Source organism: Coregonus lavaretus, assembly GCF_964263955.1.
Source record: "Coregonus lavaretus genome assembly, contig: HAP1_SCAFFOLD_577, whole genome shotgun sequence".
In the NCBI taxonomy this organism is placed as follows: Eukaryota; Metazoa; Chordata; class Actinopteri; order Salmoniformes; family Salmonidae; genus Coregonus; species Coregonus lavaretus.
In genome coordinates this window covers 235,597-263,195 of record NW_028157899.1, presented here as the reverse complement: position 1 = coordinate 263,195, position 27,599 = coordinate 235,597, and the positions used below count along the sequence as shown (strand labels likewise).

The window sequence follows — 27,599 nt, the reverse complement described above, 5'->3', positions numbered from 1 at the left end:
GGCAAGCGGTACCGGAGTGCCAAGTCTAGGTCCAAAAGACTTCTCAACAGCTTCTACCCCCAAGCCATAAGACTCCTGAACAGCTAATCATGGCTACCCAGACTATTTGCACTGCCCCCCCACCCCATCCTTTTTACGCTGCTGCTACTCTGTTAAGTATTTATGCATAGTCACTTTAACTCTATCCACATGTACATATTACCTCAACTACCTCAACTAGCCGGTGCCCCCGCACATTGACTCTGCAACGGTACCCCCCTGTATATATAGCCTCCCTACTGTCACTTTATTTTTCTTCTGCTCTTTTTTTTCTCAACACTTATTTTTACTTTTTTTGTTTAAAATAAATGCACTGTTGGTTAAGGGCTGTAAGTAAGCATTTCACTGTAATGTCTGCACCTGTTGTATTCGGCGCATGTGACCAATAAAATTTGATTTGATTTGATTTGATTTGATAGGAACTCCTCAAGCTCCAGCAGCTAACTGCTAATCAGCCTCAACACCTGTTCTCCTCAATCACCATTTAAACCAAACAGTCATTGCTCCTCTCTGTTTTGCGCCGCATGCAAGACACTGAGTCACAAGCCTCAATTTATCGAAGGTTCTACTCAACGTTTATTTAGTTACTTAAGTTAGCTTACTTACTTTGTTTACAATGGAGATTGATCTCACTGCCTCGGATTCAGACCAAGTTCCAGACTCTCCCTAGATGTTTTCAGACCAAGTTCCAGACTCTCCCTAGATGTTTTCAGACCAAGTTCCAGACTCTCCCAAGATGTTTTCAGACCAAGTTCCAGACTCTCCCTAGATGTTTTCAGACCAAGTTCCAGACTCTCCCTAGATGTTTTCAGACCAAGTTCCAGACTCTCCCAAGATGTTTTCAGACCAAGTTCCAGACTCTCCCTAGATGTTTTCAGACCAAGTTCCAGACTCTCCCTAGAATCTAGGGAGAGTCTGGAACTTGGTCTGAAAACATCTAGGGAGAGTCTGGAACTTGGTCTGAAAACATCTAGGGCCTAGATGTTTTCAGACCAAGTTCCAGACTCTCCCTAGATGTTTTCAGACCAAGTTCCAGACTCTCCCTTTTCCATTGTCAGGGACAAACCACCTCTAACCAGACGGCTGCGGTCCGTTGTCTCTGGGCCCCGCCACCGCTCCAGGCCTCACAAAGAAACGGAATGCCGTGGCCAGCCTCCAGGCCGACCTCCCCACCTCCCTGCCCACCGGAGCTCACCAGCCTCCCCTCTCCACATACAGGGACGGCTCGGCCCCCCACCATCCCGCCAACCTACAGAACCTTTCCCCACTGCTCCCCGTTTCCATCTCTGAGGTAACCAAATTCAGGCCTCCAGTGCTGTCGGACTGGACCATTTACAGAGGCATCCCTTTCCATCGTAATGACAAGGCCAAGCTGTTCCGCCTGTACGTGGGCTCCCTGGGGGGTAAGCACACGGCTTATGCCTCTTTCTAGAGCTCCGACTTCTCCAACCTGAAGATCAGTGACATCACATCAACAGAAAACACGGCGGACCCTTTCGCTTATGGTAAAAATGAATGTTTTAAACTTTAAAACATTATATATATATATATATATATATATATATATATATATATATATATATATATATATTGCTTGACATGCATTTATATTGTCTATATTGTTTGAGGTTGATTATTGTTAGGTGAAGTTGTGAAATGTAACAGCTACGATAGTTTGCTAGCTACTCTGGCGCTAGAGTAGAAAGCACTAGCTAATGCTAGCTAGCAAGCGCACATGCTGTTGAAGATAGCTAATACCTATCATTGTAAAAACCTAATGTCCCTGAGCATACGGCCTCTTGGGTGTCAGTGTATGCAGACAAGAACATGAATTTGTTCATTGATCGGGAAAAAAACAAACCCCTCAAGTCGCCCCTGTACCAACCAGCTGGGGGGCATACAAGCTACTTCCTTGATTAAGATTGGACCATAAGAGTTCACATTCTTGGTCAGTTTAAGAAATGACTCCAGCTACATAATCAAGTGATTTGTTTGTTACACAGCTATTAATATCTATCATCGTACAATGAACTGATGAGATGTAATTATTGATCTAGGTCTTGAGGCCAGCTGTGAGGTTGGAGAGACAGATGCAGTATGTCGATGGAGACCAAGCAGCCGAGAGAGACAGTCCAGCCTTCCACTAGCACAGCCTCCCTGCCAACCAACCATGTGTCACATCTACTCTGGTGTTTTTGAGGTCCCTTAAGAGTAGATGTGACACTTAAGGGACCTCCAAAACACCAGAGTAGATGTGACAATTAATAATAATAATATAATATGGCATTTAGCAGACACTTTTATCCAAAGCGACTTACAGTCATGCGTGCATACATTTTTTTTGTGTATGGGTGGTCCCGGGGATCGAACCCACTACCCTGGCGTTACAAGCGCCGTGCTCTACCTGCTGAGCTACAAGGGACCTCCAAAACACCAGAGTAGATGTGACACTTAAGGGACCTCCAAAACACCAGAGTAGAGGTGACACTTAAGGGACCCCCAAAACAACAGAGTAGAGGTGACAAATTTTTTTTTAAGACACAAAAAGAAGAAATACAAAAAGGATCATATCACCTCTACCTTACCTGTCACCCTAGACCCACTTCAATTTGCTTACCGCACCAATAGGTCCACGGATGATGCAATTACCATCACACTGCACACTGCCCTATCCCATCTGGACAAGAGGAATACCTATGTAAGAATGCTGTTCATTGACTATAGCTCAGCCTTCAACACCATAGTACCCTCCAAGCTCATCATTAAGCTCGAGGCCCTGGGTCTGAACCCCGCCCTGTGCAACTAGGTCCTGGACTTCCTGACGGGCCGCCCCCAGGTGGTGAAGGTAGGAAACAACACCTCCACTTCGCAGATCCTCAACTCAGGGGCCCTACAAGGGTGCTTGCTCAGCCCCCGGTACTCCCTGTTCACCCATGACTGCATGGCCAAGCACGCCTCCAACTCAATCATCAAAATTACAGATGACACAACAGTAGTAGGCCTGATTACCAACAATGACGAGACCGCCTACAGGGAGGAGGTGAGTGCTCTGGCGGAGTGGTGCCAGGAAAATTACCACTCCCTCAACGTTGAACAAAACAAAGGAGCTGATCATGGACTTCAGGAGAGAGCAGAGGGAGCATGCCCCCATCTACATCAATGGGGCTGCAGTGGAGAAGGTGAAAATCTTCAAGTTCCTTGGCGTACATATCACTGACAATGTGAAATGGTCCACCCATGCAGAAAGTGTGGTGAAGAAGGTGCACGGTGTTTCTTCAACCTCAGGAGGCTGAAGAAATTTGGCTTGGCCGTTAAGACCCTCACAAACTTTTACAGATGCACAATTAAGAGCATCCTGTCAGGCTGTATCACCGCCTGGTACGGCAACTGCACCGCCCGCAACCGCAGGGCTCTCCAGAGGGTGGTGCGGTCAGCCCACTGCTTGCCCTTCAGGACATCTACAGCACCCGATGTCACAGGAAGGCCAAAAAGATCATCAAAGGCCTCAGCAACCCGAGCCACTGCCTGTTCTCCCCACTATCATCCAGAAGGCGAGGTCAGTACAGGTGCAACCCGAGCCACTGCCTGTTCTCCCCACTATCATCCAGAAGGCGAGGTCAGTACAGGTGCAACCCGAGCCACTGCCTGTTCTCCCCACTATCATCCAGAAGGCGAGGTCAGTACAGGTGCAACCCGAGCCACTGCCTGTTCTCCCCACTATCATCCAGAAGGCGAGGTCAGTACAGGTGCAACCCGAGCCACGGCCTGTTCACCCCACTATCATCCAGAAGGCGAGGTCAGTACAGGTGCATCAAAGCTGGGACCGAGAGACTAAAAAACTGCCATCAGACTGTTAAATACTAGCCGGCTACCATCCGCTTACTCATCCCTGCACCTTAGAGACTGCTGCCCGATGTACATAGACATGGAATCACTGGTCACTTTAATAATGTTTACAGACTGCTTTACCCATTTCATATGTATATACTGTATTCTAGTCATGGTTCATCCTATATAACTACTGCTGTCCACTTCATATGTATATACTGTATTCTAGTCATGGTTCATCCTATATAACTACTGCTGTCCTCTTCATATGTATATACTGTATTCTAGTCATGGTTCATCCTATATAACTACTGCTGTCCTCTTCATATGTATATACTGTATTCTAGTCATGGTTCATCCTATATAACTACTGCTGTCCTCTTCATATGTATATACTGTATTCTAGTCATGGTTCATCCTATATAACTACTGCTGTCCGCTTCATATGTATATACTGTATTCTAGTCATGGTTCATCCTATATAACTACTGCTGTCCTCTTCATATGTATATACTGTATTCTAGTCATGGTTCATCCTATATAACTACTGCTGTCCGCTTCATATGTATATACTGTATTCTAGTCATGGTTCATCCTATATAACTACTGTCACGATCGTGTGAATGATGAGACCAAAGCGCAGCGCGTGTTCCGAGAAACATGATGACTTTATTTACTTAAAGTGCAACACGAGAAAACAACAAAGAACGATACGTGAAGTTCCACTACTGATAACGACAGCAACAAGGAAACAAAAACCCACAAACCCCACAGGACAACATACAGCCTAAATATGGCTCCCAATCAGAGATAACGAGCCGAACAGCTGACACTCGTTACCTCCGATTGGGAGTCAATGAATACAAACACCCAACATAGAAATACCACAACCTAGACACCCCAACATAGAAATACACCCAAAACAAATGAACATGAACAACCCTGGCTCAAGAATAAAGGTCCGTGGAGCCAGAGTGTTACATTACCCCCCCCTAAAGGTGCGACCTCCGGGCGCACCAGCAAACAGTCTAGGGGAGGGTCTGGGTGGGCGTCTGTCCAGGTGGCGGCTCTGGCCCAGGTCGTGGTCCCCACCCCACCATAGTCATTACCCACTTACTTAGCCTCCTACACATTACCACCCCCCCACTACACCCCACTGGGTTAAGGGGCGGCACCGGACTAAGGGGCAACACCGGACTACGGACCAGCACCGGGATAAGGGGCAGCACCGGGCTAAGGGGCAGCACCGGGCTAAGGGGCAGCACCGGGCTAAGGACCAGCACCGGGATAAGGACCAGCACCAGGCTAAGGAACAGTACCTGACTAAGTGGCAGCACCGGACTGAGGGGCAGATCCTGGCTGGCTGGCTCAGGCGGATCCTGGCTGAACGGCTCATGGCTGGCTGAAGGATCTGGCTGCTCATGGCTGGCCGACGGATCTGGCTGCTCATGGCTGGCCGACGGATCTGGCTGATCCTGTCTGGCCGAAGGCTCTGGCTGATCCTGTCTGGCGGAAGGCTCTGGCTGATCCGGTCTGGCGGAAGGCTCTGGCTGATCCGGTCTGACGGAAGGCTCTGGCTGCTCCGGTCTGACGGAAGGCTCTGGCTGATCCGGTCTGACGGAAGGCTCTGGCTGATCCGGTCTGACGGAAGGCTCTGGCTGCTCCTGTCTGGCGGAAGGCTCTGGCTGATCCTGTCTGGCGGAAGGCTCTGGCTGATCCTGTCTGGCGGAAGGCTCTGGCTGATCCTGTCTGGCGGAAGGCTCTGGCTGATCCTGTCTGGCGGAGAGCTCTAGCGGCTCCGATCTGGCGGACGGCGCTGAAGGCTCATGGCAGACGGGCGGCTTTGTAGGCTCTGTACAGACGGGTAGTTCAGACGGCGTTGGGCAGACGGACAGTTCAGACGGCGTTGGGCCGACAGGCAGTTCAGGCGCCGTTGGGCAGACGGGCAGTTCAGACGGCGTTGGGCAGACGGGCAGTTCAGACGGCGTTGGGCAGACGGGCAGTTCAGGCCCCGTTGGGCAGACGGACAGTTCAGGCCCCGTTGGGCAGACGGACAGTTCAGGCCCTCTGAGGCGCACCGTAGGCCTGTTGCGTGGTGCCGGAACCGGAGGTACCGGGCTGAGGACACGCATCACAGGGCTAGTGCGGGGAGAAGCAACAGGGCATGCTTGGCCCTGGGGACGCACCGTAGGCCTGATGCGTGGTGCCGGAACTGGAGGTACCGGGCTGAGGACACGCATCTCAGGGCTAGTGCGGGGAGTCGGAACAGGGCATGCTGGACCCTGGGGACTCCCATAACGCCTAGTGCGGGGAGCCGGAACAGGGCATGCTGGACCCTGGGGACTCACCTCACGCCTAGTGCGGAGAGCAGGAACAGGCCGGGCTGGGCTGGCGACGCGCACCGTATCCCTGGTGCGAGTGGCCGGAACAGGCCGGGCCGGGCTGGCGAAGCGCACCGTATCCCTGGTGCGTGGAGTAGGAACAGGCCGGGCTGGGCTGGCGAAGCGCACCGTCTCCCTGGTGCGTGGAGTAGGAACAGGCAGGGCTGAGCTGGCGACGCACACCGTATCCCTGGTGCGAGTGGCCGGAACAGGCCGGGCCGAGCTGGCGAAGCGCACCGTATCCCTGGTGCGTGGAGTAGGAACAGGCCGGTCCATACCGGGAACACACACCACTGGCCTCAACCGAGGATCAGGAACGGGCCGGACCGGACTGGCAACACACCTCAGTCCTTCACGCCGTGCCACACACACATCCCTGCCTCTTCTCGCCAATGGCTCCCGTACTCCGTTAGCCCTCTCACCTATACTCCCTGTGGCAGCTTCCTGCTGCCCAGCCATGTGCCCCCCCCCAAAAATTTCTTGGGGTTGCCTCTCGTCCTTACGACGTTGAACCTGCTGCCGCCGATGCTCCTCTCTTGCCAGGGCCTTGATCTTCCCCCAAGGTCCCTTGCCTCCGAGCATGTCCTCCCAGGACCACACTGTGCCCACCTGGGCCATCGCCAGCCTCTCCATCTCTTTGCCCGGCGCCTCCTCCCATGTCCAGTCACCTTGCTCCTGGACACGCTGCTTGGTCTTTCTTTGGTGGGTTTTTCTGTCACGATCGTGTGAATGATGAGACCAAAGCGCAGCGCGTGTTCCGAGAAACATGATGACTTTATTTACTTAAAGTGCAACACGAGAAAACAACAAAGAACGATACGTGAAGTTCCACTACTGATAACGACAGCAACAAGGAAACAAAAACCCACAAACCCCACAGGACAACATACAGCCTAAATATGGCTCCCAATCAGAGATAACGAGCCGAACAGCTGACACTCGTTACCTCCGATTGGGAGTCAATGAATACAAACACCCAACATAGAAATACCACAACCTAGACACCCCAACATAGAAATACACCCAAAACAAATGAACATGAACAACCCTGGCTCAAGAATAAAGGTCCGTGGAGCCAGAGTGTTACAACTACTGCTGTCCTCTTCATATGTATATACTGTATTCTAGTCATGGTTCATCCTATATAACTACTGCTGTCCGCTTCATATGTATATACTGTATTCTAGTCATGGTTCATCCTATATAACTACTGCTGTCCGCTTCATATGTATATACTGTATTCTAGTCATGGTTCATCCTATATAACTACTGCTGTCCTCTTCATATGTATATACTGTATTCTAGTCATGGTTCATCCTATATAACTACTGCTGTCCACTCCATATGTATATACTGTATTCTAGTCATGGTTCATCCTATATAACTACTGCTGTCCACTCCATATGTATATACTGTATTCTAGTCATGGTTCATCCTATATAACTATTGCTGTCCTCTTCATATGTATATACTGTATTCTAGTCATGGTTCATCCTATATAACTACTGCTGTCCACTTCATATGTATATACTGTATTCTAGTCATGGTTCATCCTATATAACTACTGCTGTCCACTCCATATGTATATACTGTATTCTAGTCATGGTTCATCCTATATAACTACTGCTGTATATATGCTATTCTATCCATGTATTCTCCAGATATACTACATATTCTATCCACATACTGTCCATAATGTCTATACATCCCATCACACATACACACACACACACACACACACATACACACACATACACACACACACTTACACACAAACAAACATATACACACACACACACACACATACACACACACACATACACACACACACATACACACACACACATACACACACACACATACACACACACACATATACACATACACATACACACACACACTTACACACAAACAAACATATACACACACACACACACACACACACATACACACACACACATACACACACACACATACACACATACACATACACACACACACATACACACACACACATACACACACACACATACACACACACACATACACACACACACATATACACATACACATACACACACACACTTACACACAAACAAACATATACACACACACACACACACACACACATACACACACACACATACACACACACACACATACACACACACACATACACACACACACATACACACACACACATATACACATACACATACACACACACACTTACACACAAACAAACATATACACACACACACACACACACACACACACACACATACACACACACACATACACACACACACACACATATACACATACACATACACACACACACTTACACACAAACAAACATATACACACACACACACATACACACACATACAGTACCAGTCAATAGTTTGGACACACCTACTCATTCCAGGGTTTTTCTTTATTTTTACTATTTTCTACATTGGGCTGCAGGTAGCTTAGTGGTTAAGAGCGTTGTACCAGTAACCGAAAGGTTGCTGGTTCTAATCCCCGAGCCGACTAGGTGAAAAATCTGTCGATGTGCCCTTGAGCAAGGCACTTAACCCTAATTGCTCCTGTAAGTCGCTCTGGACAAGAGCGTCTGCTAAATTACTAAAATAATAATAATAATAGTGAAGACATCAAAACTATGAAATAACACATATGGAATCATGTAGTAACCAAAAAAGTGTTAAACAAATCAAAATATATTTGAGATTCTTCGAAGTAGCCAACCTTTGCCTTGATGACAGCTTTGCACACTCTTGGCATTCTCTCAACCAGCTTCATGAGGTAGTCACCTGGAATGCATTTCAATTAACAGGTGTACTTTGTTAAAAGTTACTTTGTGGAATTTCTTTCCTTCTTAATGCGTTTGAACCAATCAGTTGTGTTGTGACAAGGTAGGGGTGGTATACAGAAGATAGCCCTATTTGGTAAAAGACCAAGTCCATATTATGGCAAGAACAGCTCAAATAAGCAAAGAGAAACGGCAGTCCATCATTACTTTAAGACATGAAGGTCAGTCAATAAGGAATATTTCAAGAACTTTGAAAGTTTCCTCAAGTGCAGTCGCAAAAACCATCAAGCGCTATGATGAAACTGGCTCTCATGAGGACCACCACAGGAAAGCATTCCAGGTGAAGCTGGTTGAGAGAATGTCAAGAGTGTGCAAAGCTGTCATCAAGGTAAGGGTGGCTACTTTAAAGAATCTAAAATCTAAAATATATTTTGATTTTTTTAACACTTTTTTGGTTACTACATGATTCCATATAATAATAATAATATGCCATTTAGCAGACGCTTTTATCCAAAGCGACTTACAGTCATGCGTGCATACATTTTTGTGTATGGGTGGTCCCGGGGATCGAACCCACTACCTTGGCGTTACAAGCGCCGTGCTCTACCAGCTGAGCTACAGAGGACCACATATGTGTTATTTCATAGTTTTGATGTCTTCACTATTATTCTACAATATAGAAAATAGTTAAAATAAAGAAAAACCCTTGAATGAGTAGGTGTGTCCAAACTTTTGACTGGTACTGTATATATATATTTACACTCCGGACTCTTGACAATGGTCATCCTAATATTTTTATATTTCTTAATTCCATTATTTTACTTTTAGTTGTGTGTGTATTGTTGTGTATCGTTAGATAGTACTGCAATGCTGGAGCTAGGAACACAAGCATTTCGCTACACCGCAATAACATCTGCTAAACATGTGTATGTGACCAATAAAATTTGATTTGATACTATTTCCATTGTACAATATAGGCTTGTACACATAACATTTTTATCCTCAACACATTTCCAATATGTACTTTAAATATTATTCCTCAACTATTTGTTTGCTTTCTACTGGAAGAATAGATAGTGCATGTAAATAGCCCAATCGAGCCAGGAATCTTTCTCTCTCTCTCGCTTCTTGGAAGGCAGGAAGCAGCGTGGGCAGGCCAGCCTCCCTGTGTGTCACCGCCCGCGTCACAGTTTTTTCCAGTGACGGGAGGCTGCGCTGCGGAGCAGTCTGTCTCAGACAAGGGAAAGGCTTAGGCTGCCACTGACGGTGTGGTCTGCTACAATCGAGACAAAAGCGAGAGGTCTGTTCGAGGATAAAGCGCGATTGTGTCGCTTGGATTGTGAATATTTTACAATATTTTCACTAATGGTGATCTGATATCTGACTTATTGGTGAGTAGCGGCGCTGTTGGTTATTTAACACCGTTCTGTGTAATTTATGTGTAAAAGCTTCGGGGGTGGAGACAAGCCAAATAGTTAGGATGTTCTTTCCCAGTCACCATAGCAGTAACAGCACTGGTGCTCATTATTTTTATCATGATCGTTTGGTTACATTGTTGCAAAAGGGAAGGTAGGCTAGACATTATAGACAAAGCTATGGTATTTATATATGATGATAACAGGGTATATAATGAAATGGTTCATTTAGTTGATGGTCGCATTTTTATAAATCTGACGTTTTATCGCAGCTGTTGAGATTAAAGCTAATTGACTACTTAAAGTTAGTTGGTGTTTGGCCTTTAATAAACCATGTGATTGTAGCAGGTTGCCTGCAGGACAGGTGAGGACAGAGCACGCCAGTGTTTTATTGCTCTATTGATAGCAATGCTGCTGTGCTTTTATTGAAGAAATGTTCTTTCATCAATTAGGCGGATGGTTTTTATGACATGCACATGATGTCCATGCACATGGTAGGCTATTATAGGCTAGTTGATTTATGTGACTTTGTAGTTTTTAATGGGTATTCCTAATATTGTGTGCCGCCTACAGTGTGTTGAGCCTAAATGGATTCCCTAGTTCGCCTCCACTACAGCACGAGCTCTCACAGCTGATGGAAGTGTTGTCAATTATCATTAATCACGACAAGGATTGATCGGTCAACATGGGGAGGCTGGCCACAGATAATCACACGTGATATAATGATTGACAGCAATTAGGCTGCGCTATTCAAATGAAATGGCCCATGTGTGTTGATCGCCTTGTTATTGAAATAGGCATTGATTAATCATTAGGATATTCTATTCACGTGTATCGGCCCGTGAATCAGGGACATTCAGATGCCACTTGGCGCAAAGGAATCCCTTTCATTGTTCAATTTTTGTCTGTCTGAACCTGAAAATCAATTACAGCTTGTTAGTTAATAATTCATATCGAAAGGATTGGTTATTCTGCATTGGACCACACATGTAATGTTTAGAAAACATGAAAACGCATGTTTTTTTTTGTCTTCTGGAAGCCTATTTTTAAATCCTGTTTTTTGGATAGTAGGCCTAAAATGGTTTTTTTTGAGTAGAATGTATCACTGTATTATGCTCAGCAGCTGGTGTGACGTGTTTCCTGCTGTGTGTGTAGTCGGGTATAGCGCTGTGTTTACTGCTGTGTGTGTAGTCGGGTATAGCGCCGTGTTTACTGCTGTGTGTGTAGTCGGGTATAGCGCCGTGTTTACTGCTGTGTGTGTAGTCGGGTATAGCGCCGTGTTTACTGCTGTGTGTAGTCGGGTATAGCGCCGTGTTTCCTGCTGTGTGTGTAGTCGGGTATAGCGCCGTGTTTACTGCTGTGTGTGTAGTCGGGTATAGCGCCGTGTTTACTGCTGTGTGTGTAGTCGGGTATAGCGCCATGTTTACTGCTGTGTGTGTAGTCGGGTATAGCGCCATGTTTACTGCTGTGTGTGTAGTCGGGTATAGCGCCGTGTTTACTGCTGTGTGTGTAGTCGGGTATAGCGCCGTGTTTACTGCTGTGTGTGTAGTCGGGTATAGCGCCGTGTTTACTGCTGTGTGTGGTCGGGTATAGCGCCGTGTTTACTGCTGTGTGTGTAGTCGGGTATAGCGCCGTGTTTACTGCTGTGTGTGTAGTCGGGTATAGCGCCGTGTTTACTGCTGTGTGTGTAGTCGGGTATAGCGCCGTGTTTACTGCTGTGTGTGTAGTCGGGTATAGCGCCGTGTTTACTGCTGTGTGTGTAGTCGGGCATAGCGCCGTGTTTACTGCTGTGTGTGGTCGGGTATAGCGCCGTGTTTACTGCTGTGTGTGTAGTCGGGCATAGCGCCGTGTTTACTGCTGTGTGTGGTCGGGTATAGCGCCGTGTTTACTGCTGTGTGTGTAGTCGGGTATAGCGCCGTGTTTACTGCTGTGTGTGTAGTCGGGTATAGCGCCGTGTTTACTGCTGTGTGTGTAGTCGGGTATAGGTGTTTACTGCTGTGTGTGTAGTCGGGTATAGCGCCGTGTTTACTGCTGTGTGTGTAGTCGGGTATAGGTGTTTACTGCTGTGTGTAGTCGGGTATAGCGCCGTGTTTACTGCTGTGTGTGTAGTCGGGCATAGCGCCGTGTTTCCTGCTGTGTGTGTAGTCGGGTATAGCGCCGTGTGTACTGCTGTGTGTGTAGTCGGGTATAGCGCCGTGTTTCCTGCTGTGTGTGTAGTCGGGTATAGCGCCGTGTTTACTGCTGTGTGTGTAGTCGGGTATAGGTGTTTACTGCTGTGTGTGTAGTCGGGTATAGCGCCGTGTTTACTGCTGTGTGTGTAGTCGGGCATAGCGCCGTGTTTCCTGCTGTGTGTGTAGTCGGGTATAGCGCCGTGTTTACTGCTGTGTGTGTAGTCGGGTATAGCGCCGTGTTTACTGCTGTGTGTGTAGTCGGGTATAGCGCCGTGTTTACTGCTGTGTGTGTAGTCGGGCATAGCGCCGTGTTTACTGCTGTGTGTGTAGTCGGGTATAGCGCCGTGTTTACTGCTGTGTGTGTAGTCGGGTATAGCGCCGTGTTTACTGCTGTGTGTGTAGTCGGGTATAGCGCCGTGTTTACTGCTGTGTGTGTAGTCGGGTATAGGTGTTTACTGCTGTGTGTGTAGTCGGGCATAGCGCCGTGTTTACTGCTGTGTGTGTAGTCGGGTATAGCGCCGTGTTTACTGCTGTGTGTGTAGTCGGGCATAGCGCCGTGTTTACTGCTGTGTGTGTAGTCGGGTATAGCGCCGTGTTTACTGCTGTGTGTGTAGTCGGGCATAGCGCCGTGTTTACTGCTGTGTGTGTAGTCGGGTATAGCGCCGTGTTTACTGCTGTGTGTGTAGTCGGGTATAGCGCCGTGTTTACTGCTGTGTGTGTAGTCGGGTATAGCGCCGTGTTTACTGCTGTGTGTGTAGTCGGGTATAGCGCCGTGTTTACTGCTGTGTGTGTAGTCGGGTATAGCGCCGTGTTTACTGCTGTGTGTGTAGTCGGGTATAGCGCCGTGTTTACTGCTGTGTGTGGTCGGGTATAGCGCCGTGTTTATTGCTGTGTGTGTAGTCGGGTATAGGTGTTTACTGCTGTGTGTGTAGTCGGGTATAGCGCCGTGTTTACTGCTGTGTGTGTAGTCGGGTATAGCGCCGTGTTTACTGCTGTGTGTGTAGTCGGGTATAGCGCCGTGTTTACTGCTGTGTGTGTAGTCGGGTATAGCGCCGTGTTTCCTGCTGTGTGTGTGTAGTCGGGTATAGCGCCGTGTTTACTGCTGTGTGTGTAGTCGGGTATAGCGCCGTGTTTACTGCTGTGTGTGTAGTCGGGTATAGCGCCGTGTTTACTGCTGTGTGTGTAGTCGGGTATAGCGCCGTGTTTACTGCTGTGTGTGTAGTCGGGCATAGCGCCGTGTTTACTGCTGTGTGTGTAGTCGGGCATAGCGCCGTGTTTACTGCTGTGTGTGTAGTCGGGCATAGCGCCGTGTTTACTGCTGTGTGTGTAGTCGGGTATAGCGCCGTGTTTCCTGCTGTGTGTGTAGTCGGGTATAGCGCCGTGTTTCCTGCTGTGTGTGTAGTCGGGTATAGCGCCGTGTTTACTGCTGTGTGTGTAGTCGGGTATAGCGCCGTGTTTACTGCTGTGTGTGTAGTCGGGTATAGCGCCGTGTTTACTGCTGTGTGTGTAGTCGGGTATAGCGCCGTGTTTACTGCTGTGTGTGTAGTCGGGTATAGCGCCGTGTTTACTGCTGTGTGTGTAGTCGGGTATAGCGCCGTGTTTACTGCTGTGTGTGGTTGGGTATAGCGCCGTGTTTACTGCTGTGTGTGTAGTCGGATATAGGTGTTTACTGCTGTGTGTGTAGTCGGGTATAGCGCCGTGTTTACTGCTGTGTGTGTAGTCGGGTATAGGTGTTTACTGCTGTGTGTGTAGTCGGGTATAGCGCCGTGTTTACTGCTGTGTGTGTAGTCGGGTATAGCGCCGTGTTTACTGCTGTGTGTGTAGTCGGGCATAGCGCCGTGTTTACTGCTGTGTGTGTAGTCGGGTATAGCGCCGTGTTTACTGCTGTGTGTGTAGTCGGGCATAGCGCCGTGTTTACTGCTGTGTGTGTAGTCGGGCATAGCGCCGGAGTCTCCAGCCCGACCTCCACGGACCGTGTTAGGAATTCGAATTCGAATCGTTAGAATTTCGGTCCTGTGTGGCTCATTTGGTAGATCATGGCGCTTTTAACGCCAGGGTTCACATAAAAAAATGTATACACTCACTACTGTAAATCGCTCTGGATAAGAGCATCTGCTAAATAACTAAAATGTTCTCTACTACCTCAAAGATCCTTTGTTTACAGACCGCTGCATGTGAGCACCAGACTGGCATTCTGTTCTGCTGCCCTCGCCAACTTTGTTTTGAATGATATGTTGTTTGTGATTTCATCATGAGTATTATTTGTATTCCTCTTGTCAGTTGGCCACTACTCATCTATATTTCATAGTGATCTTCTGATCTGTTTTCCACTAATTGGTCTTTTGACCAATCACATCAGATCTTTTTCAGAGCTGATCTGATTGTTCAAAAGACCAATTTGTGAGAAAAACGATCAGAATTGGGCTTCCTGTGTAAACACAGCCCTTGTGTTCTGAATGTGGCAGCTATAAAGTGAAATGTGTTCAGTATGTTGAAGCAGATGCTCTCATTCTCACACTGCATTAGAGAACAGATTAGACCGATACACATTTGGCAGCTCTTCCACAGTGTGGGAGTCTTGTTTCACCTAGGTTGTGTCCCAAATGGCACCCTAGTCCCTATATAGTGCACTACTTTTGACCAGGTCCCTAGTCCCTATATAGTGCACTACTTTTGACCAGGTCCCTATTCCCTATATAGTGCCCTACTTTAGACCAGAGAATGGCACCCTATTCCCTATGTAGTGCACTACTTTTGACCAGGACCCATAGGGAATAGGGTCCATTTGGGATGCAGACCCAGTCTACATGTCTATATCCTCCTAACTAGTCTACACGGTGGATGGTGCTGAAGGAGTCAGGAGATGTGAGACGGACAGACAGTTGGTCAGACGGTATACAGATTATTTAAATAGCTACTTCCTGTGCACTGCCGCGCACGTTTCACAACCACAGGAAACTGTTTGTTTAACTGACACACGTACACAGCAGGCTTCTGTCTCCAGGGACAGGGTGTTAATACGTGTTGATGAACAGAAGCTGTTGTCGGTTTTAGTTATCCCAAACAGCAGATAGTTGTCACGGTTTAGTTCTGCTAACAGTCTTTCTCTTCTGTCATATTCTCCTTTAGCTTCCTCATCCCTGGGGCGAGTTTGGCTTTATGCAAATGTTTCAAAGCACAATGAAAATAAAATGCTACTGCAGTTGCTATCTCAATCTATAAATATTATCATTGACTTTAAATAGACATAGTGATAAAGCTTAGAGCAGTGGCTAGTATGGTCAGATTTAGTAGCCATCATGGACACAGTAGCATAAAGGGCTTGACTGGTCACCTCTTGGAAACATTTTTGCTCCATTGTGCTAAACAGATCCATCTCATGGACACAATGTTCTCAACACTACACTACCTTGTCCGGTAGACCGGACCACGCCACCTTGTCCGGTAGACCGGACCACGCCACCTTGTCCAGGGGACCGGACCACGCCACCTTGTCCAGGGGACCGGACCACGCCACCTTGTCCAGGAGACCGGACCACGCCACCTTGTCCAGGAGACCGGACCACGCCACCTTGTCCAGGGGACCGGACCACGCCACCTTGTCCGGTAGACCAGACCACGCCACCTTGTCCAGGGGACCGGACCACGCCACCTTGTCCAGGAGACCGGACCACGCCACCTTGTCCAGGAGACCGGACCACGCCACCTTGTCCAGTGGACCGGACCACGCCACCTTGTCCAGTAGACCGGACCACGCCACCTTGTCCAGGGGACCGGACCACGCCACCTTGTCCAGGAGACCGGACCACGCCACCTTGTCCAGGGGACCGGACCACGCCACCTTGTCCAGGGGACCGGACCACGCCACCTTGTCCAGGGGACCGGACCACGCCACCTTGTCCAGGGGACCGGACCACGCCACCTTGTCCGGTAGACCGGACCACGCCACCTTGTCCGGTAGACCGGACCACGCCACCTTGTCCGGTAGACCGGACCACGCCACCTTGTCCGGTAGACCGGACCACGCCACCTTGTCCGGTAGACCGGACCACGCCACCTTGTCCGGTAGACCGGACCCTGCTGCCAGACGGGCGTTCCTGTGGCTTCTATGACAGCACATTATTTATTTGTTTAAAAGACTCCTCCATCTCCTCCTCTTCCTCCTCCTTCTCCCTATTCGCTCTCCTTTTAGGAGGAATGTGTGTGTGTGCAGGACATGGCAGGGGTGGAGGTAGGGGAACGGTATGGTAGGGGAACGGTATGGTAGGGGAACGGTATGGTAGGGGAACGGTATGTCTTTCTGGCAGAAGGGTCTTTGATAGGAGTAAAAACATCAGCCAGACTCTGAGAGAACAGGAGTTATCTATACTGCCCCAGCAGGTGGATTTGTTCTCAGTCATCATGGTGATATCATGTTGTAACGCCAAGGTAGTGGGTTCGATCCCCGGGACCACCCATACACAAAAATGTATGCACCCATGACTGTAAGTCGCTTTGGATAAAAGCGTCTGCTAAATGGCATTATTATTATTATTATTATTATTATTATGTTGTTCCTGCTATGAATTCAACCAAAATAATCCTTAGTGGTTGGGATTGTCATTAGGTTACATGTTCCTCTGATCCTTAGTGGTTGGGATTGTCATTAGGTTTACCCAGCAGCAGACCACCCTGCATCCCACTGCTGGCTTGCCTCTGAAGCTAAGCAGGGTTGGTACTGGTCGGTCCCTGGATGGGAGACCAGATGCTGCTGGAAGTGGTGTTGGAGGGCCAGTAGGAGGCACTATTTCCTCTGGTAATTTTTTTAAAATTCAAATGCCCCAGGGCAGTGATTGAGGACATTGCCCTGTGTAGGGTGCCATCTTTCGGATGGGATGTTAAACAGGTGTCTTGACTCTCTGTGGTCACTAAAGAGTCCCATGGCACTTATCGTAAGAGTAGGGTGTTAACCCTGGTGTCCTGGCTAAATTCCCAATCTGACCCTCATACCATCATGGCCACCTAATCATCCCCAACTTCCAATTGGCTCATTCCTCTCCCCTGTAACTATTCCCCAGTTTGTTGCTGTAAATTAAAATGTGTTCTCAGTCAACTTACCTGGTTAAATAAGAAGGTTACATGTTCCACCTCTCTGCCAATTGACAGAGCCTTGTGTGTGTGTGTCCTTCGAGCAGGATAACACACACTCACTCGCCATTACTGTGTTTTAGAACACTCATTGTGTGCGTGCCGGCCTGTCAGTTTATGACTCGCAGCCCTTCTCCATGTTGGTGTAGTTGAGACAGAGACCCACTGCCAGCAGCGTGGCACAGCTCCACGATATCAGCTGGATGGAGACTGGACTGGTACTACTGTCCTGTTCTGTCTATGTGACTGGGAGAGGAGACCAGTGCTGGACTGGTACCACTGTCCTGTTCTGTCTATGTGACCGGGAGAGTAGACCAGTGCTGGACTGGTACTACTGTCCTGTTCTGTCTATGTGACCGGGAGAGGAGACCAGTGCTGGACTGGTACTACTGTCCTGTTCTGTCTATGTGACCGGGAGAGTAGACCAGTGCTGGACTGGTACTACTGTCCTGTTCTGTCTATGTGACCGGGAGAGTAGACCAGTGCTGGACTGGTACCACTGTCCTGTTCTGTCTATGTGACCGGGAGAGGAGACCAGTGCTGGACTGGTACCACTGTCCTGTTCTGTCTATGTGACCGGGAGAGGAGACCAGTGCTGGACTGGTACCACTGTCCTGTTCTGTCTATGTGACCGGGAGAGTAGACCAGTGCTGGACTGGTACCACTGTCCTGTTCTGTCTATGTGACCGGGAGAGGAGACCAGTGCTGGACTGGTACCACTGTCCTGTTCTGTCTATGTGACCGGGAGAGGAGACCAGTGCTGGACTGGTACCACTGTCCTGTTCTGTCTATGTGACTGGGAGAGGAGACCATGTCCTGTTCTGTCTGTGTGACCGGGAGAGGAGACCAGTGCTGGACTGGTACCACTGTCCTGTTCTGTCTATGTGACTGGGAGAGGAGACCATGTCCTGTTCTGTCTATGTGACTGGGAGAGGAGACCAGTGCTGGACTGGTACCACTGTCCTGTTCTGTCTATGTGACCGGGAGAGGAGACCATGTCCTGTTCTGTCTATGTGACCGGGAGAGGAGACCATGTCCTGTTCTGTCTATGTGACCGGGAGTGGATACCAGTGCTGCTCAGACAGTTTGGCAGACTGAGAAACTCCAGATTGACTAGGAGGGAGAGATTAACCTCAGCCATTGTTTCTGCCTGGAATCAATCTGTCAGGTACACTCACTGCAGTCAGTCAGGAGAATATGACCCACTTCTGACACAATGGGCCTGGTCCCACTCTCTCTCTCTCTCTCACTCTTTCCTTCCTCCCCCCTCCCTCCTTCTGTCCTGCGCTGCAGCTTTTCATTAAAGAGACTTTGCTTAGCTGGCTCTGTCCCCCTCCTCCCCCCTCCTCCCTCCCTCCTTGGCCCCACTCTGTCTCTCCCCAGGGAACGCTCACAGCTTTGTTTAAATGTTTTAGGATGGGGAAGGGGTGGGGGGGGGGGGGGGGGGGGGGGCGACGGGAGAATGTAAAGTGAGACCATGTGTCCTGGCTGGCCCTGTCCCCTGCCTCCTGGCCCTGTCCCCTGCCTCCTGGCCCTGTCCCCTGCCTCCTAGCCCTGTCTCCTGGCCCTGCCTCCTGTCCCCGTCCCCTGCCTCCTGGCCCTGTCCCCTGCCTCCTGCCTCCTGGCCCTTTCCCCTGCCTCCTGTCCCCGTCCCCTGCCTCCTGCCTCCTAGCCCTGTCCCCTGCCTCCTAGCCCTGTCCCCTGCCTCCTAGCCCTGTCCCCTGTCTCCTAGAACTGCCTCCTGGCCCTGTCCCCTGCCTCCTGTCCCCTGCCTCCTGGCCCTGTCCCCTGCCTCCTAGCCCTGTCCCCTGCCTCCTAGCCCTGCCGCCTGGCCCTGTCCCCTGCCTCCTAGCCCTGTCCCCTGCCTCCTAGCCCTGTCCCCTGCCTCTTAGCCCTGTCCCCTGTCCCCTGCCTCCTAGCCCTGTCCCCTGCTTCCTAGAACTGCCTCCTGGCCCCTGCCTCCTGGCCCTGTCCCCTGCCTCCTGGCCCTGTCCCCTGCCTCCTAGCCCTGTCCCCTGCCTCCTAGCCCTGTCCCCTGCCTCCTAGCCCTGTCCCCTGTCCCCTGCCTCCTAGCCCTGTCCCCTGCCTCCTAAAACTGCCTCCTGGCCCCTGCCTCCTGTCCCCTGCCTCCTGGCCCTGTCCCCTGCCTCTTAGCCCTGTCCCCTGCCTCTTAGCCCTGTCCCCTGCCTCCTAGCCCTGTCCCCTGCCTCCTAGCCCTGTCCCCTGCCTCCTAGCCCTGTCCCCTGTCCCCTGCCTCCTAGCCCTGTCCCCTGCCTCCTAGCCCTGTCCCCTGCCTCCTAAAACTGCCTCCTGGCCCCTGCCTCCTGTCCCCTGCCTCCTGGCCCTGTTCCCTGCCTCTTAGCCCTGTCCCCTGCCTCCTAGCCCTGTCCCCTGCCTCCTGTCCCCTGTCCCCTGTCCCCTGTCTCCTGTCCCCTGCCTCCTGTCCCCTGCCTCCTGTCCCCTGCCTCCTGTCCCCTGCCTCCTGTCCCTGTCCCCTGCCTCCTGGCCCTGTCTCCTGTCCCCTGCCTCCTGGCCCTGTCTCCTGTCCCCTGTCTCCTAGCCCTGTCCCCTGCCTCCTAGCCCTGTCCCCTGCCACCTGGCCCTGTCTCCTGCCTCCTGGCCCTGTCTCCTGCCTCCTGTCCCCTGTCTCCTGCCTCCTGCCTCCTGGCCCTGTCCCCTGCCTCCTGGCCCCGTCCCCTGCCTCCTGGCCCCGTCCCCTGCCTCCTGGCCCCGTCCCCTGCCTCCTGGCCCCGTCCCCTGCCTCCTGTCCCCGTCCCCTGCCTCCTGCCTCCTAGCCCTGTCCCCTGCCTCCTAGCCCTGTCCCCTGTCTCCTAGAACTGCCTCCTGGCCCTGTCCCCTGCCTCCTGTCCCCTGCCTCCTGGCCCTGTCCCCTGCCTCCTAGCCCTGTCCCCTGCCTCCTAGCCCTGCCTCCTGGCCCTGTCCCCTGCCTCCTAGCCCTGTCCCCTGCCTCCTAGCCCTGTCCCCTGCCTCCTAGCCCTGTCCCCTGCCTCCTAGCCCTGTCCCCTGCCTCCTAGCCCTGTCCCCTGCCTCCTAGCCCTGTCCCCTGCCTCTTAGCCCTGTCCCCTGTCCCCTGCCTCCTAGCCCTGTCCCCTGCCTCCTGGCCCCTGCCTCCTGGCCCCTGCCTCCTGTCCCCTGCCTCCTGGCCCTGTCCCCTGCCTCCTAGCCCTGTCCCCTGCCTCTTAGCCCTGTCCCCTGCCTCTTAGCCCTGTCCCCTGCCTCCTAGCCCTGTCCCCTGCCTCCTAGCCCTGTCCCCTGCCTCCTAGCCCTGTCCCCTGCCTCCTAGCCCTGTCCCCTGCCTCCTAGCCCTGTCCCCTGCCTCCTAGCCCTGTCCCCTGCCTCCTAGCCCTGTCCCCTGCCTCTTAGCCCTGTCCCCTGCCTCTTAGCCCTGTCCCCTGCCTCCTAGCCCTGTCCCCTGCCTCCTAAAACTGCCTCCTGGCCCCTGCCTCCTGTCCCCTGCCTCCTAGCCCTGTCCCCTGCCTCCTAGCCCTGTCCCCTGCCTCCTGTCCCCTGCCTCCTGTCCCCTGTCTCCTGTCCCCTGCCTCCTGTCCCCTGCCTCCTGTCCCCTGCCTCCTGTCCCCTGCCTCCTGTCCCCTGTCTCCTGCCTCCTGGCCCTGTCTCCTGCCTCCTGGCCCTGTCTCCTGTCCCCTGCCTCCTGGCCCTGTCTCCTGTCCCCTGCCTCCTAGCCCTGTCCCCTGCCTCCTAGCCCTGTCCCCTGCCTCCTAGCCCTGTCCCCTGCCTCTTAGCCCTGTCCCCTGCCTCTTAGCCCTGTCCCCTGCCTCCTAGCCCTGTCCCCTGCCTCCTAAAACTGCCTCCTGTCCCCTGCCTCCTAGCCCTGTCCCCTGCCTCCTAGCCCTGTCCCCTGCCTCCTGTCCCCTGTCTCCTGTCCCCTGTCTCCTGTCCCCTGCCTCCTGTCCCCTGCCTCCTGTCCCCTGCCTCCTGGCCCTGTCTCCTGCCTCCTGGCCCTGTCTCCTGTCCCCTGCCTCCTGGCCCTGTCTCCTGTCCCCTGCCTCCTAGCCCTGTCCCCTGCCTCCTGGCCCTGTCTCCTGTCCCCTGCCTCCTGGCCCTGCCTCCTGCCTCCTGTCCCCTGTCCCCTGCCTCCTGGCCCTGTCCCCTGCCTCCTGTCCCCTGCCTCCTGGCCCTGCCTCCTGCCTCCTGTCCCCTGTCTCCTGTCCCCTGCCTCCTGTCCCCTGTCCCCTGCCTCCTGGCCCCCGTCCCCTGCCTCCTGGCCCCGTCCCCTGCCTCCTGTCCCCTGCCTCCTGGCCCTGTCCCCTGCCTCCTAGCCCTGCTCTGCAAAACTGAGTGTTATTTAGTGGTGAGTAGAGTTGATCAGACAGGCAACAGATGCTGTTTTCTAATGTAGCCCAATGTACATTTTAATGGCTTCTCTGCGGGGGTGGCCAGCTCTCAAATGGGTTGTTCTCTGTCACATGTCATCTTTCTCACCTTCTCCTATAGGGCTCTGACCTTCTCCTATAGGGCTCTGACCTTCTCCCATAGGGCCCTGACCTTCTCCTATAGGGCCCTGACCTTCTCCTATAGGGCCCTGACCTTCTCCTATAGGGCTCTGACCTTCTCCTATAGGGCTCTGACCTTCTCCCATAGGGCCCTGACCTTCTCCTATAGGGCCCTGACCTTCTCCTATAGGGCCCTGACCTTCTCCTATAGGGCCCTGACCTTCTCCTATAGGGCCCTGACCTTCTCCCATAGGGCCCTGACCTTCTCCCATAGGGCCCTGACCTTCTCCCATAGGGCCCTGACCTTCTCCTATAGGGCCCTGACCTTCTCCTATAGGGCCCTGACCTTCTCCTATAGGACCCTGACCTTCTCCTATAGGGCCCTGACCTTCTCCTATAGGGCCCTGACCTTCTCCCCTAGGGCTCTGACCTTCTCCTATAGGGCTCTGACCACCGTCTCCCCTAGTGCTCTGACCACCGTCTCCCCTAGTGCTCTGACCACCGTCTCCCCTAGTGCTCTGACCACCGTCTCCCCTAGTGCTCTGACCACCGTCTCCCCTAGTGCTCTGACCACCGTCTCCCCTAGTGCTCTGACCACCCTCTCCCCTAGTGCTCTGACCACCCTCTCCCCTAGTGCTCTGACCACCGTCTCCCCTAGTGCTCTGACCACCGTCTCCCCTAGTGCTCTGACCACCCTCTCCCCTAGTGCTCTGACCACCCTCTCCCCTAGTGCTCTGTTCTTCTCCTGCTCTTTCTCACGTTGATGTTGTCTCACCACAGTCCAGAGTGCAGACATGTCTCTCTCCACCTCCAGCTCTCCAGGTCTAGTTAAGGGGGTGTTGTTGAGCTGGACTATTTTTTTTGTGCTGACTGGAGTGTTCACCTGCTGTTCCAGATCCACCCGCCTTACCGCCAGCTGGAGGTTGACTTTCCACTTGGGGTTGCTCGTCTGTGGGGTTGTTTAAGGAAGAGGTCTGACTCGCTCGGGGTGGGGGAGTCACCAAGAGAGAGCTTCTCCTGCTGCGCTCCCTCTTTGATTCTGTGAAAGTCCAGCTGAAACTGTTTAGGGTTGCCCTGCACCATTACTGTTCCAGACTTGTACAGATTTATATTGGCTGACTCAGTCCTCGTTGTCCAGTATCCTGAGTTTCCACCCATCGCTAACACCCCCCCCCCCCCCCCCCCCCCCCTCTTAACAGAGGGGTAGTGTGTTAATATAGGGGTAGTGTGTTAATATAGGGGTAGTGTGTTAACTGAGGGGTAGTGTGTTAACAGAGGGGAAGTGTATTAACTGAGGGGTAGTGTGTTAATATAGGGGTAGTGTGTTAACTGAGGGGTAGTGTGTTAATATAGGGGTAGTGTGTTAATATAGGGGTAGTGTGTTAATATAGGGGTAGTGTGTTAATATAGGAGTAGTGTGTTAATATAGCACTGTTAACTGAGGGGTAGTGTGTTAATATAGGGGTAGTGTGTTAATATAGGGGTAGTGTGTTAACTGAGGGGTAGTGTGTTAATATAGCACTGTTAACATAGGGGTAGTGTGTTAATATAGGGGTAGTGTGTTAATATAGGGGTATTGTGTTAATATAGGGGTATTGTGTTAATATAGCACTGTTAACTGAGGGGTAGTGTGTTAATATAGCACTGTTAACTGAGGGGTAGTGTGTTAATATAGGGGTAGTGTGTTAATATAGGGGTATTGTGTTAATATAGGGGTATTGTGTTAATATAGCACTGTTAACTGAGGGGTAGTGTGTTTAATATAGGGGTAGTGTGTTAATATAGCACTGTTAACTGAGGGGTAGTGTGTTAATATAGGGGTAGTGTGTTAATATAGGGGTAGTGTGTTAATATAGCACTGTTAACTGAGGGGTAGTGTGTTAATATAGGGGTAGTGTGTTAATATAGGGGTAGTGTGTTAATATAGCACTGTGCCAGGGGATGGTCTGTTAATATAGCACTGTGCCAGGGGATGGTCTGTTAATATAGCACTGTGCCATGCCAGGGGATGGTCTGTTAATATAGCACTGTGCCATGGGATGGTCTGTTAATATAGCACTGTGCCATGCCAGGGGATGGTCTGTTAATATAGCACTGTGCCAGGGGATGGTCTGTTAATATAGCACTGTGCCAGGGGATGGTCTGTTAATATAGCACTGTGCCATGCCAGGGGATGGTCTGTTAATATAGCACTGTGCCAGGGGATGGTCTGTTAATATAGCACTGTGCCATGCCAGGGGATGGTCTGTTAATATAGCACTGTGCCATGCCAGGGGATGGTCTGTTAATATAGCACTGTGCCATGCCAGGGGATGGTCTGTTAATATAGCACTGTGCCATGCCAGGGGATGGTCTGTTAATATAGCACTGTGCCATGCCAGGGGATGGTCTGTTAATATAGCACTGTGCCATGCCAGGGGATGGTCTGTTAATATAGCACTGTGCCATGCCAGGGGATGGTCTGTTAATATAGCACTGTGCCATGCCAGGGGATGGTCTGTTAATATAGCACTGTGCCATGCCAGGGGATGGTCTGTTAATATAGCACTGTGCCAGGGGATGGTCTGTTAATATAGCACTGTGCCATGCCAGGGGATGGTCTGTTAATATAGCACTGTGCCATGCCAGGGGTAGTCTGTGTGGAACATTAAGCTCTCTCAATTAAATTTCAATTTAAGGGCTTTATTGGCATGGGAAACGTGTGTTAACATTGCCAAAGCAAGTGAAGTAGATAGTAAACAAAAGTGAAATAAACAATAAATATTAACAGTAAACATTACACTCAGAAGTTTCAAAAGAATAAAGACATTTCAAATGTCATATTATGTCTATATACAGTGTTGTAACAATGTGCAAATAGTTAAAGTACAAATGGGAAAATAAATAAACATAAATATGGGTTGTATTTACAATGGTGTTCTTCACTGGTTGCCCTTTTCTTGTGGCAACAGGTCACAAATCTTGCAGCTGTGATGGCACACTGTGGTTTTTCACCCAGTAGATAAGGGAGTTTATCAAAATTGGGTTTGTTTTCGAATTCTTTGTGGATCGCTGTAATCTGAGGGAAATATGTGTCTCTAATATGGTCATACATTTGGCAGGAGGTTAGGAAGTGCAGCTCAGTTTCCACCTCATTTTGTGGGCAGTGTGCACATAGCCTGTCTTCTCTTGAGAGCCAGGTCTGCCTACGGCGGCCTTTCTCAATAGCAAGGCTATGCTCACTGAGTCTGTACATAGTCAAAGCTTTCCTTAAGTTTGGGTCAGTCACAGTGGTCAGGTATTCTGCCACTGTGTACTCTCTGTTTAGGGCCAAATAGCATTCTAGTTTGCTCAGTTTTATTGTTTGTTCTTTCCAATGTGTCAAGTAATTCTCTTTTTGTTTTCTCATGATTTGGTTGGGTCTAATTGTGGTGGTGTTGTTGTTGTCCTGGGGTGTGTGTGGGGTCTGTTTGTGTTTGAACAGAGCCCCAGGACCAGCTTACTTAGGGGACTCTTCTCCAAGTTCATCTCTCTGTAGGTGATGGCTTTGTTATGGAAGGTTTGGGAATCGCTTCCTTTTAAGTGGTTATAGAATTTAACGGCTCTTTTCTGGATTTTGATCATTATCGGGTATTGGCCTAATTCTGCTCTGAATGCATTATTTGGTGTTTTACATTGTACACGGAGGATGTTTTTGCAGAATTCTGCATGCAGAGTCTCAATTTGGTGTTTGTTCCATTTTGTGAATTCTTGGTTGGTGAGCGGACCCCAGACCTCACAACCATAAAGGGCAATGGGTTCTATAACTGATTCAAGTATTTTTAGCCAGATCCTAATTGGTATGTCAAATTTTATGTTCCTTTTGATGGCATAGAAGGCCCTTCTTGCCATGTCTGTCAGACCGTTCACAGCTTTGTGGAAGTTACCTGTGGCGCTGATGTTTAGGCCGAGGTATGTATCGTTTTTTGTGTGCTCTAGGGCAACTGTGTCTAGATGGAATTTATATTTGTGGTCCTGGCAACTGGACCTTTTTTGGAACACCATTATTTTTGTCTTACTGAGATTTACTGTCAGGGCCCAGGTCTGACAGAATCTGTGCAGAAGATCTAGGTGCTGCTGTAGGCCCTCCTTGGTTGGTGACAGAAGCACCAGATCATCAGCAAACAGAAGACATTTGACTTCAGATTCTAGTAGGGTGAGGCCGGGTGCTGCAGACTGTTCTAGTGCCCTCGTCAATTCGTTGATCTATATATGTTGAAGAGGGTGGGGCTTAAACTGCATCCCTGTCTCACGGCCCTGTGGAAAGAAATGTGTGTGGTTTTTTTTCCCAATTTTAACCGCACACTTGTTGTTTGTGTACATGGATTTTATAATGACGTATGTTTTTCCCCCAACACCACTTTCCATCAATTTATATAGCAGACCCTCATGCCAAATTGAGTCAAAAGCTTTTTTGAAATCAACAAAGCATGAGAAGACTTTGCCTTTGTTTTGGTTTGTTTGTTTGTCAATTAGGGTGTTCAGGGTGAATACGTGGTCTGTCGTACGGTAATTTGGTAAAAAGCCTATTTGACATTTGCTCAGTACATTGTTTTCACTGAGGAAATGAACTAGTCTGCTGTTAATGATAATGCAGAGGATTTTCCCAAGGTTGCTGTTGACGCATATCCCACGGTAGTTATTGGGGTCAAATTTGTCTCCACTTTTGTGGATTGGGGTGATCAGTCCTTGGTTCCAAATATTGGGGAAGATGCCAGAGCTAAGGATGATGTTAAAGAGTTTAAGTATAGCTAATTGAAATTTGTGGTCTGTATATTTTATCATTTCATTGAGGATACCATCAACACCACAGGACTTTTTGGGTTGGAGGGTTTGTATTTTGTCCTGTAGTTCATTCAATGTAATTGGAGAATCCAGTGGGTTCTGGTAGTCTTTTTAATAGTTGATTCTAAGATTTGCATTTGAACATGTATATTTTTTTGCTGTTTGTTCTCTGTTATAGGGCCAAAAAGATTGGAGAAGTGGTTTACCCATACATCTCCATTTTGGATAGATAACTCTTCGTGTTGTTGTTTGTTTAGTGTTTTCCAATTTTCCCAGAAGTGCTTAGAGTCTATGGATTCTTCAATTACATTGAGCTGATTTCTGACATGCTGTTCCTTCTTTTTCCGTAGTGTGTTTCTGTATTGTTTTAGTGATTCACCATAGTGAAGGCGTAGGCTCAGGTTTTCTGGGTCTCTATGTTTTTGGTTGGATAGGTTTCTCAATTTCTTTCTTAGGTTTTTGCATTCTTCATCAAACCATTTATCACTGTTGTTACTTTTCTTTGGTTTTCTGTTAGAGATTTTTAGATTTGATAGGGAAGCTGA

The 27,599-nt window shown here is 50.1% G+C and overlaps 1 protein-coding gene across 1 annotated transcript in view; it reads left to right on the top strand.

Moving 5' to 3' along the window:
• The first annotated feature begins 10,295 nt into the window (after positions 1-10,295).
• Positions 10,296-27,599, top strand: part of LOC311124653 (uncharacterized protein) — a 45,456-nt gene continuing 28,152 nt past the window's right edge. The window contains exon 1 of the mRNA XM_084198764.1: positions 10,296-10,454. The gene's annotated coding sequence lies outside the window, so the exon portion shown is untranslated. The remainder of the gene's footprint in view (positions 10,455-27,599) is intronic.